Source organism: Aegilops tauschii, chromosome 1, assembly GCF_002575655.3.
Source record: "Aegilops tauschii subsp. strangulata cultivar AL8/78 chromosome 1, Aet v6.0, whole genome shotgun sequence".
NCBI classification, from domain to species: domain Eukaryota; kingdom Viridiplantae; phylum Streptophyta; class Magnoliopsida; order Poales; family Poaceae; genus Aegilops; species Aegilops tauschii.
In genome coordinates, this window is record NC_053035.3 from 234,063,650 (window position 1) to 234,074,827 (window position 11,178).

Here is an 11,178-nt window from a genome sequence, read left to right on the forward strand (position 1 = left end):
GATTCTATTATAGTCCAATCGGATTCCTCGAGAGCATTGACGGCATTAACCGGTGATAATTTGTCCCGGTCGGCATACGGACATTTGGTAGCGAAAATTAAGCATCTTGTGGTACAACGTGAGTTTATTTCATAGAAAATTAAGCGTGAGCAAAATAGGATAGCAGATCAGTTGGCTTTTTATAATCGTATGGAGAGTACTACTGATGTATGGCTTAAGCGTGGACCATCGTGTATTGAGGAGTTGGTGCCTCTCGATTGTAACCCTATATGGAATAAAACTCTTTTACCCCCGCAAGGGGGGGGGGAGGGGGGGTGCTGACTCACGACAGTATTCATGATCGGGGAGGTGAGAAACGTATTAACCAGATCGGAGGATGACAAAGGCCAAGTCAGACAAGGAGAACTACTAACTTCTGCCATCTGTATTAGATTGGAAGCGCCGCTTGTTTCAAAGAGACGAGGGCGGATTATTCACATTTAATTTTATAGCCGGAGGCAACTTGAAAGCAAAACAGTGATAATTAGGACCCTCGGGAGATGGTTGATCTGCCCCTTGATTGAAAGTGTATTATTGAATCAGTGTGATGACTCGACAAAAAACGAGAGAAAATTTGTCATTTGGGCAACAAATTTGGAAGGAATTTTTTTTACTTTTATTTTTATTTAAGAAGTTTTTTTCGTAAAACTTTCAATCTATTCATCTTCAATCATGATAGTATAATGAACACAAAAAATAATAAAATTACATCTAGATTTGTAGACCACCTAGCGACGACTACAAGCACTGAAGCGAGCAAAAGGCGTGCCGCCATCATCACCCCTCCCTCGCCATAGCCGGACAAAATCTGTTGTAGTAGATAGTCGGCAAGTCGTCGTGCTAAGACCCCATAAGACCAGCACATAAGAACAAAAACCACCGCCGATGAAGAGTAACGTAGATCAGAAGGAACCAATCTGAAAACATATGAACATAAATGAATGACGACCAGATCCGAGCAGATCCACCTGAAACACAACGGGCTTGACAGTGAAGACAATGCAACAGATTTTTGATATACCAGAATGGGCCCATGTACGACACTAACGAGATCAAACGATGTGGGCGAAGAAGTTCGCCCTGATGCAAGCCCTGGGAGGCAGGTACTCCAACATTAAATGAGTAATAACATACGAATCTATTAACTGCACTATAGTTCCTAATTCATAAGCTCTCACAGTCAATTGAGATCTTCAATTTGGAATTTGGTTATCGAATTTTAAACATTTTATGAAGGAGTTCTCTCGTTGAGTTCTTTTAATTCACTATGATCCCTAGTGTTGGAGCTCTTTCAATCAATTCTACAACTACACTATGCTTCCTAAGTTTTAAGGCCTCACAGTCAATTGAGGTTTCCAATTTAGAATTGGGTCATCCGATTTTGACTGGGTTCCTAATTTTGTCAATTCATTAGGCTCCCTAATTTTGGAGCTATCCCATTCGATTGAGATACTCAATTTTGTAATTGGTTAAAATTTTAACCGTAGTCAATGATTTTTCGAATGAGTCGGCTGTAACCGATCTATAAAAACATATCAAACTATGCTCCCTAAGCCCCCACCGGAGAGTCACCAAGACAGTCGAAGAAAGGGAAAGAAAAGCAAAAATCGCAAGAAACGTGAAGGACAAGTCACTCACCGCGACGGTCTGCTCCAGCAGCTGCATCCGGTCCCGCTCTGTCTAGGCGTAGGCCTCCAGGCGGCTGTGGTTGTCGGCGAACTGCAGGCGCAGGGCGTCCACCGCCGCGTCCAGGTCACTGGTGCATGACCCGCTCGTGGCCTTGCCAACTACCCCCCAGGTCCGCTGCATCTGGGTCGCGGACCCGGCGCTGGTCCCGCTCCCGGCGGGCCTTGTCTCAAGGCCACGCCTCGCAGGCTACGTCCCGACGACCACCATGGTGCCGGAGCCCGCGGGTGTGGCTTCCGTGCTCGGCGGCGGCGCTCCCCCACCGGTTGGCGGGGCCTCTGGGACGCTGCCCTCGTTGTCCTCACGCTCGGCCCGGTCGGTCGGGGCGGTAGCCGCCGGCGACTTCACAATGATGGTCTCGTCAACGTCTGTCTCATGGTCGTCCGTCTCGCCACGGTTGGCTGCTTCGGCGGCAGCCCGGGCGTCAGCCTCCGCCCGGTGGGCCGGGTCGCGCCGCGACTTCAAACGACCCTCCTGGGGCGGCGACGGCGGCGGTGAGTTCTACGCCCAAGCCGGCCACGCTGAGTCCTTGGCGGTCCTCTCCCGCGTCCCCGCGGCGGCCCTCCATGCCGCGCCCGAGGCCTCCTCCGCCTCCTTCGTGGCGGCCGTCCGATCCCGCCGTGCGGTGCGCTCCACCTCCTCGAGCTCCATGCCGGTCTGCCGGGCCACGAGCTCCTGCTTGGGGGTCTGGACCGGCTCGCCTCCGTCCACGCCGCTCCGGGCTCTCCGCCCATCGCGTCCGCCTCCGGGCGCATTCGGGGCAGCCGTTTCCGTCAACTCGAGGGGGCCCTGTGTGACGTGCGGCGGGCATGAGAAAGAAGAAAAACAACACCAACTCAGACGGCAAGATCATAGCAACAGAGCACTTACCCATCAACCGTGGGAACCGCCCGTCTCGGACCTACCAATGGGGCGAGCCGACGCTTCTTCCCACGCACCGACTGCAAGCCTGCAACACAGCTGGGTGCATCCCGGCTGGCCTCTCCACCACATCCTTCTCGTGCTCCGGCCACCTTCCATAGCCGCTCCGGGGGGGGGGGGGGGGGGGGGGGTGGCCTCTGCTTCCACGACCGGCGCCCTCGAGGCATGCGTTGTTCCCGGCCTCCTCCTCGTCCGAGTGGGGTAGGTCCGGCAACAGGTCCTGGGGATTCGGCCCATCGGCGGTCTGCTGACTCGGGAAGAGCTGCGGGCGGCCTAATGCGTCAGGGCGCAAGAAAAGTGAAGAAGTGGCGAAGAACAGAGACCAAGGACTCACCGTCGGCGCGGGGTCTAGGCGGCTGTACGGCCTCCTCCCGAAGCACCATGCCATCTCGCTGTGCCCGGCTTTGGTGATGTTGTTGACACGCTGGACGATCTCGGCCAGTGATAGCTCCTTTGTCGACATCCGGCAGGGTTCATGCCGGCCGCTCATGTTGCAGATCCGGTGCGGTACTGCAGTGGAAGCACCCGACGGGCAACGAAGGCCGCAATAAGATCCGCTGGGACTAGCCCCTCACGGTACATCATCTCCTGGATCCGGACGCAGATGTTTACAATCTCCGCCAACAGGCTCCTGGGATCATGGCTCCAGTTTCGCTTCTCGACCGGCTGTTTGTTGTTGAAGGGGGGCAGGTTGATGCAGTCCACCGTCGGGTTGGCGTTCTTCATGTAGAAGAATGACTTCTGCCATTTCTTGGCCGAATCCTCGAGCGGGAGCTTGGGAAAAGGCCCATTTGGCCGGTCAACCACCACCGCCGCCCCACAGGCGGACATGCCGCCGGTCGCCGCCCCCTGCTGCTTGAGGTAGAATAGCCGGCACCAGAGCTCGATGTACGACAGGAGCCCAAGCTAGCCCTCACAACACGTGGTGAAGCCGCGAGCTGTAGGACGACGTTTGCCCCCAAGTAGTGCGGCTGCAGGCCAAAGAAATCAAGGAAGCGCCGGTAGAAATCGCTCATGGAGAGGCCAAACCCACGGGCAAAGTGGTTGTAGAAGACCACCACCTCGCCCTCCCGTGGCTCCAGCATGAGCTCCCCGTCGGGCGCGCGTGCCTCCACCTCCGTCTCCGGTAGCAGCCTCCATGTGCTGCAGAGGTAGGTGATGTTGTTGTCGCTCACATCAGACCCCTCCCACGAGCCTTTGGGCAACGCCATCGAGGGGCTCGGTGGGAGCGCGGTCGCAGCGATGAGGCAAGAATAAGATGAATGAGACCCGGACCCCATGTTTCGCCTGCGCGGCGCGGTGGTGGCTCAGGCATGTGGTCCGGCGGCAGACTCTAGAGGCAGAGAAGAAGAAGAAGATGATGCAGAGGGCGGGGGCAGGAGCGAGAGTGCCTCGGCCGCTCCTCCTCCCCCTCCATTTAAACACACGGGAGAATGTGGGGGAGTGGGATCGTTTGCGCCCATGATCCCCACTCCCCCGCAGTGTGCGGGCGCATTACACGCACGCAATAACTGCATCGAGAAGCCCAATTGATAGGCGTTGCCACAATAAATCCCGCGCGCGAGCTGAGGGCGCGGCCTAGCAGGGCCTAGCCTACCGTCGTGTCACGTCACGCGCGTGGCCTGGCAGGGCCTTGCCCGCCACTGGGTCGCACATGGCGACCCTTCGGACTGCAGCGTGCACGAATCGTCACGCCAGCTTGATCGGCTGGCCCTCCCGCTCCTCGATCCGGCTGGGCCTCGCAACCCGGCCATGGGATGACTCCTGGCCGGGTCCGTGCGCTTCATCGCCTGCCGTTCCTCTGGGGGATAAGCTGCAAGGGCCCTGCCGCTTGGAGCCGGTGGACCTTTACAGCTTCGGGGACTACTATTTGGGGGATGACCCCCGAGTAGGCACCGGAACCTGGATCAGGCTGAAGCACCTTTTTCAAACATCGGTTCGGCTGGCTCTCCATCTGGCTCCCCGACCCGGGCTGGCTGGACGCGGCAACCCGGCCGGCCAGCTGGCAGCGGGTCAGCGGTCGTCCCATCCATCCGTACGACAAGACAACCCCCACGATGGGAGAGCGTGGCTACAGTGCGGCCATGTCCGCCAGCTGGGACGGCCAACGTCAGCGCGGCTCTCCAATATAGTCCCACAACGTCAACCGCTCCGTGACGTGAGGCGAGACGTGCAACGGTAACGCATGGCTGGCAGGACCCACACCCGACAGACCTGGGCACCCGGCGGGCCCCATTGCCGGCTTCAGACAATGACACTGGGGCCCTGCGCCCATGTAACTTTACCGTTGTAGCCCTGGGGAGTCGGCCTATAAGACCCCCCCGAGGAGCCCTCCATGCAGAGGGGCGATATTTAGTACAACACACACCCATGAGTGGCAAGAATGGAGAGCTAGCCCCTTCTTCCTCCTGCAGCAAACAGCTCCAGGAGCACCATTGTAGCCCTCGAGCATATCATACTATTTCGGCAGGACTAGGGGTGTCACCTCCCCCGGAGGGCCCCGAACCTGGGTCGTCTTGTGTCTCACACTCGCGCGTGCCGACCTTGCCTCCGGAACCTGGCGGCGTCCACACACATCCCTCCACTTTCAGCCATCTCATGGCATCTGTCGTGATTTCATCACGACACCGAGGCACCCCAAGGTATTATTCAAGGACTCCCAAGCATCTTGGCTTGGGGATGCCCTGGAAGGCATCCCCTCTTTCTTCTACCAACTATCGGTAAATTACTTGGAGCTATATTTTTATTCATCACATGATATGAGTTTTGCATGGAGCGTCGTGTATTATATGAGTCTTTGCTTTGTTTGCCTTTTAGTTTGCCACATTCATCTTTGTTGGACACACCTTTTTGAGAGGGACACACATTATTCGTGATTTGTTAGAATACACTATGTGCTTCACTTATATATTTTGAGCTAGGCAGTTGCTCTAGTACTTCACTTATATCTTTTAGAGCACGGCGGTGGTTATATTTTAAAGAAATAGTTGCACTCTCATGCTTCACTTATATCATTTTGAGACTTGATAATAGTAATGGCAATACGCACAAGTTATGAACATGGTCCTAATATGATAGGTATTCAAGATGGATATAATAAAAAACTTTCATGTAGATCACTGAATATGATAAGTTTGATTCCTTGCAATAGTTTTGCGATATAAAGGTGGTAATATGTGGGAGGTACTAGTGAATGATTGTGGTTTATTAAGAATATTGGTGTTAAGGTTTGTGATTTCTGAAGCATGCATGTATGGTCTCTCTTTATTCTATGAAGTTGGAGCACGATTTATTATTGAGTGTCTTCCTTTGCGTGAAGGTCGGGGATGCGCGATGGTTAACTCCTGCCAACTTCCCCCTTGGAGCATGCGTAGTACTCCCTCCGTCCCAAAATTCTTGTCTTAGATTTGTCTAAATACGGATGTATCAAGTCACATTTTAGTATTAGATACATCCGTATCTAGACAAATCTAAGACAAGAATTTTGGGACGGAGGGAGTGGTACTTTGCTTCAAGGGCTAATAAACTTTTGCAATAAGTATGTGAGTTCTTTATGACTAATGTGAGTCCATGGATTATACACACTCTCACCTTTCTGCAATTTGCTAGCCTCTTCGGTACCGCGCATTGCCCTTTCTCACCTTGAGATGTGGTGCAAACTTCGCTGGTGCATCCGAACCCCGTGATATGATACACTCTATCACACATAGGCCTCCTTATATCTTCCCCAAAACAGCAAGCATACCTACCTATTATGGCATTTCCATAGCCATTCCGAGATAGATTGCCATGCAACTTCCACCGTTCCCTTTTTATGACACACATCATCATTGTCATATTGCCTTGCATGATCATATAGCTAACATAGTATTTGTGGCTCAGCCACCGTTCATCATTTCTTATACATGTTATGCTAGATCATTGCACAACCTGGTACATCGGTAGAGGCATTCATATAGAGTCATATTTTGTTCTAGTATCGAGTTGTAATTTTGAGTTGTAAGTAAATATAAGTGTGATGATCATCATTATTCATTATTAGAGCATTGTCCCAAGTGAGGAAAGGATGATGGAGACTATGACTTCCCCACAAGTCGGGATGAGGAATCAGACGGAAAAAAGAGAAAAAAGCGGCCAAAAAGAGCCCAACAAAAAAAGAGAAAAAAAGAAAAGAAAAAATGAGAGAAAAAGAGAGAAGGGGCAATGTTACTGTCCTTTTCACACTTGTGCTTCAGAGTAGCACCATGTTTTTCATATAGAGAGTCTCCTATGCTTTAATTTTCATATAACCAGTGGCAATTTTTCATTATAGAACTTGCATGTATATTCCAATGATGGGCTTTCTCAAATGCCCGAGGTCTTCATGAGCAAGCAAGTTAGATGCACACCCACTTAGTTTTATGTCGAGCTTTCATAGACCTATAGCTCTTAGTGCATCCGTTGCATGGCAATCCCTACTCCTTGCATTGATATCAATTGATGGGCATCTCCATAGCCCGTTGATTAGCCTCGTCGAGGTGAGACTTTCTCTTTTTTTGTCTTCTCCATATTAATCTCTACCACCGTATTCTATTCCACCCATAGTGCTATATCCATGGCTTGCGCTCATGTATTGTGTGAGGGTTAAAATGCTGAAGCGCATTAAAAAGTATGAACCAATTGCTTGGCTGACACCGGGGTAGTGCATGATTTATATTTTGTGTTAAGAAGATGGAGCATGACAAGGCTATATGATTTTGTAGGGATAACGTTCTTTAGCACTGATATTTTGAAAGGCATGATTGTTTGTTGGTATGCCCGAGTATTGATGTTTTTACCTCGAATTATAGATTATTGATTTGAATCATTCGAATCTTAATATTCATGCCACAAAAGAGAGATTACATGATGGACGTGTTAGGTAGCATTCCACATCAAAAATTATGTTTTTATCATTTACCTACTCGAGGACGAGCAAGAATTAAGCTTGGGGATGCTTGATATGTCTCCAACGTATCTATAATTTTTGATTGTTCCATGCTATTATAGTATCAATCTTGGATGCTTTATATGCAATTATGTATCATTTTTTGGGACTAACCTATTAACTTAGTGCCAAGTGCCAGTTGCTATTTCTTTTTGCCTATTTTTGGTTTTCCAGGAAATTAGTACCAAACAAAGTCCAAATGCCACGAAGGTTTTTGATGATTTTTTTCTAGACATAAGAGACACTACAAGCTTCGGGGGGAGGCCAGAAGGCGAAGGAGGTGGCCACGAGCCACCAGGGCGCGCCCTCGTGCCTTGTGGGCCCCTCGTTCCTCCATTTGACCTAATTTTGACTCTAAATTCTCTAAAATCGGGAAACAACCACAGATCCACCTAAAACACTTTTTCCACCGCCGCAAGCTTCTGTACTCGCGAGATCCCATCTGGAGGCCTTTTCCGGCGCTGTACTAGAGGGGGAATCGATCACGGAGGGCTTCTACATCAACCTTGTTGCCCTTCCGATGATGTGTGAGTAGTTTACCACAGATATATGGGTCCATATCTAGTAGCTAGATGGCCTCTTCTCTCTCTTTGATCTTCAATATAATGTTCTGCTCGATGTTCTTGGAGATCTATTCGATGTAATCTTATTTTGCGGTGTGTTTGTTGGGATCCGATGAATAGTGGGTTTATGACAAATTATCTATGAATATTATTTGAGTCTTCTCTGAACTCTTTTATGCATGATTGTTATAGCTTTGTATTTCTCTCCGATCTATCCATTTGGTTTGGCCAACTAGATTGACTTATCTTGCAATGGGGGGGGGTGCTTTGTGATGGGTTCAATCTTGTGGTGCTCAATCCCAGTGACAGAAGGGGACATGACACATATTTGTATTGTTGCCATTAAGGATAAAACGATGGGTTTTATTCATATTAATTGGATTTACTTTGTCTACATCATGTCATCTTGCTTAAGGCGTTACTCCATTCTTTATGAACTTAATACTCTAGATGCGTGCTGGATAGCGGTCGATGAGATGCAGGCAGGAGTCGGTCTACTTGTCTCAGACGTGATGCCTATATACTTGATCATCGCCTTGGATATCGTCATAATTATTCACTTTTCTATCAATTGCCCAACAGTAATTTGTTTACCCACCGTATGCCATGTTCAAGAGAGAAGCCTCTAGTGAAAACTATGGCCCCCCGGGTCTATCTTTATCATATATTAAAATCCAAAATTACCTTGCTGCAATTTATTTACTTTATTTTATTTTGTGTTTTTGTTTATCTAACTATCACTACGAGATTTGATCCTTGCAATTAAGCGCCAAGGGATTGACAACCCCTTGTTTGCGTTGGGTGCAAGTATTTGTTATTTTGTGTATAGGTACTGCTAACAAGGTGTTGCGTGGTTCTCCTACTGGATTGATAACCTTGGTTCTTAACTGAGGGAAATGCTTATCTCTACTATACTACATCATGCTGTCCTCTTCGGAGAAATCCCAACGCAACTCACAAGTAGCAGGGGCCCGTTCTCCGCTTCTTCCGCTCCACCTTGGTGGGGTTGTGGACGCGTCTATTCAAGTCGTCCGAGGATGACTTCCTTCGGAAGGGCGTGACCTCGGCTTCGAAGCCGGCTACGACATCCTTGAGGTAATTTTTTGACACATAGTTCTATACCCTGCAATGTAAGATCTCGGCTAATCAACTGATTTAATGCTTGCAGAAATGGATCACCAAGGCGCGGCACATGTTGTGCCTGGCGCCACTTCTCGAGGAGGAGAGGAGCCCCTGCTCACGGCCCTCCTGGTCGTGGAGCCGCACGTAGTGATCCCCAAGGGATCAAAGCTCCCAGAGGGCAAGGCGGGTCATTGGATTCGGGAGACCTCAGTCACTCTGTCCGAGGATACCCACGCCTCCTCCACCCACGAAGACGATATGGAGTAGGACAAGGAGGAAGAAAACCCTTCCCTAAAGGGGTAGAGGGCGGCGTCCGAGGACGTCGAGGCTGAAGCGCGGGAAAAGGGCCAGAAGAGAGCGCGTAAGGCCTCTACCAATCCCGCCAGTAGGCCCACTTTGCCGGAGATGATCACCTTCCCCGACGAGTCGTACGACGACCTCCTCGAGATGGGGAGGGAGAAACCTGTGCCTAGGAGGTATGGTATCATCACTATGTCCATTATTTAATAAGTCTTTCTGTCAAAATAAGATTTATATGAGCAATTTCTTCAGTTCGCCGCGGACGCGTATCAGTGGCGACTCCTCGAATGGGCTGCCACCCACCAGCGGGATGCCCGACCCTGCCACTGCCCCTCCAGCTCAAGAGGGGTTGGGGGAGGCGGTGCCTACTCCAGCCCTCCCGGTCAGCACAACGGGGGCCGAAGTGTCGGTCGTCATGGCCGAGGTCGGGACCTCGGCCCAACAGGGCCAAGGGGACAGGGTCCCCGAGGTCGTCAAAGAAGGGCTGGGCCAAACATCGGCCCACTCGAAGTCGGCTCCTGCGCCAGCATCATAGCCAGAGACCCTTGTGCCCGGCACTTTGGTGCTGGGTTATGAGGTTCTGCCAACCCCGCCTTCTGCCTCAGGGCAGGCTAGTGCGGGGTGGACCGAAGAGATGGAGGTAGCCTAATGTTGGGAGACGTTGCATGGAAAACAAAAAAATTTCTACGCACACGCAAGATCTATCCATGGAGATGCATAGCTACGAGAGGGGGAGAGCATCTTCATACCCTTGAATATCACTAAGCGGAAGCGTTTATCAATGCGGTTGATGTAGTCGTACACCTTCACGATCCATCCCGATCAAGTACCGAACGTACGACACCTCCGTGTTCAGCACACATTCAGCTCGATGACGTCCTCGCCTTCTCGATCCATCAAGAGAGGCGAAGTAGTAGATGAGTTCCGGCAGCACGACGGCGTGGTGACGGTTGGTGATTAAGAATAATCTCCGCAGGGCTTCACCAAGCACTACAGAAACTAGACGGAGGATAAACTAGAGGGGACGGGGTTGCCGGCACACGGCTTGGTGAGTCTTGATGTGTCTTGGGTGCTAGCTCTGCCCCTCTATTTATTTGTTGAGCCCTGGGGTCGAAACTAGGAGAAAAAGCCTCCTCAAAGTCGATTTTTCCCGAAAGGCAAGAGTCCTTCTCGGATTCCAGGGCTAGACGCCAGGGTTCCTAGCGTCTGGCCCCTGGCCTCTGCAAAACTTCCTTTAACACTTTCCAAAACCCTCGTGGGCTTTACCCCTTGGCCCAAATAAAGTGTTCTCGTGCCCAAACATTTCGGGAAATATCTGAAACTCCTTCCGGTGAATTTTGGAACCTTTCCGAAGACTAAACTGTTGGGGAACGTAGCATGCAATTTCAAAAAAATTCCTACGATCACGCAAGACCTATCTAGGAGATGCATAGCAACGAGAAGGGTAGAGTGTGTCCACGTACCCTCGTAGACCGAAAGCGGAAGCGTTAGATTAACACGGTTGATGTAGTCGAACGTCTTCTCGATCCAACCGATCAAGCACCGAACATACAGTACCTCCGAGTTCTGCACACGTTCAGC

General features: G+C 50.7%; 1 long non-coding RNA gene across 1 annotated transcript; it reads right to left on the reverse strand.

Moving 5' to 3' along the window:
• Positions 1-643: 643 nt before the first annotated feature.
• LOC141039322 (uncharacterized) lies at positions 644-2,729 on the reverse strand. The gene is made up of 3 exons (XR_012200253.1): positions 2,596-2,729; positions 1,678-2,514; positions 644-956 (listed from the first exon to the last, which is right to left on the reverse strand). It is a non-coding gene; the product is annotated as an uncharacterized lncRNA (long non-coding RNA).
• Positions 2,730-11,178: the final 8,449 nt, after the last annotated feature.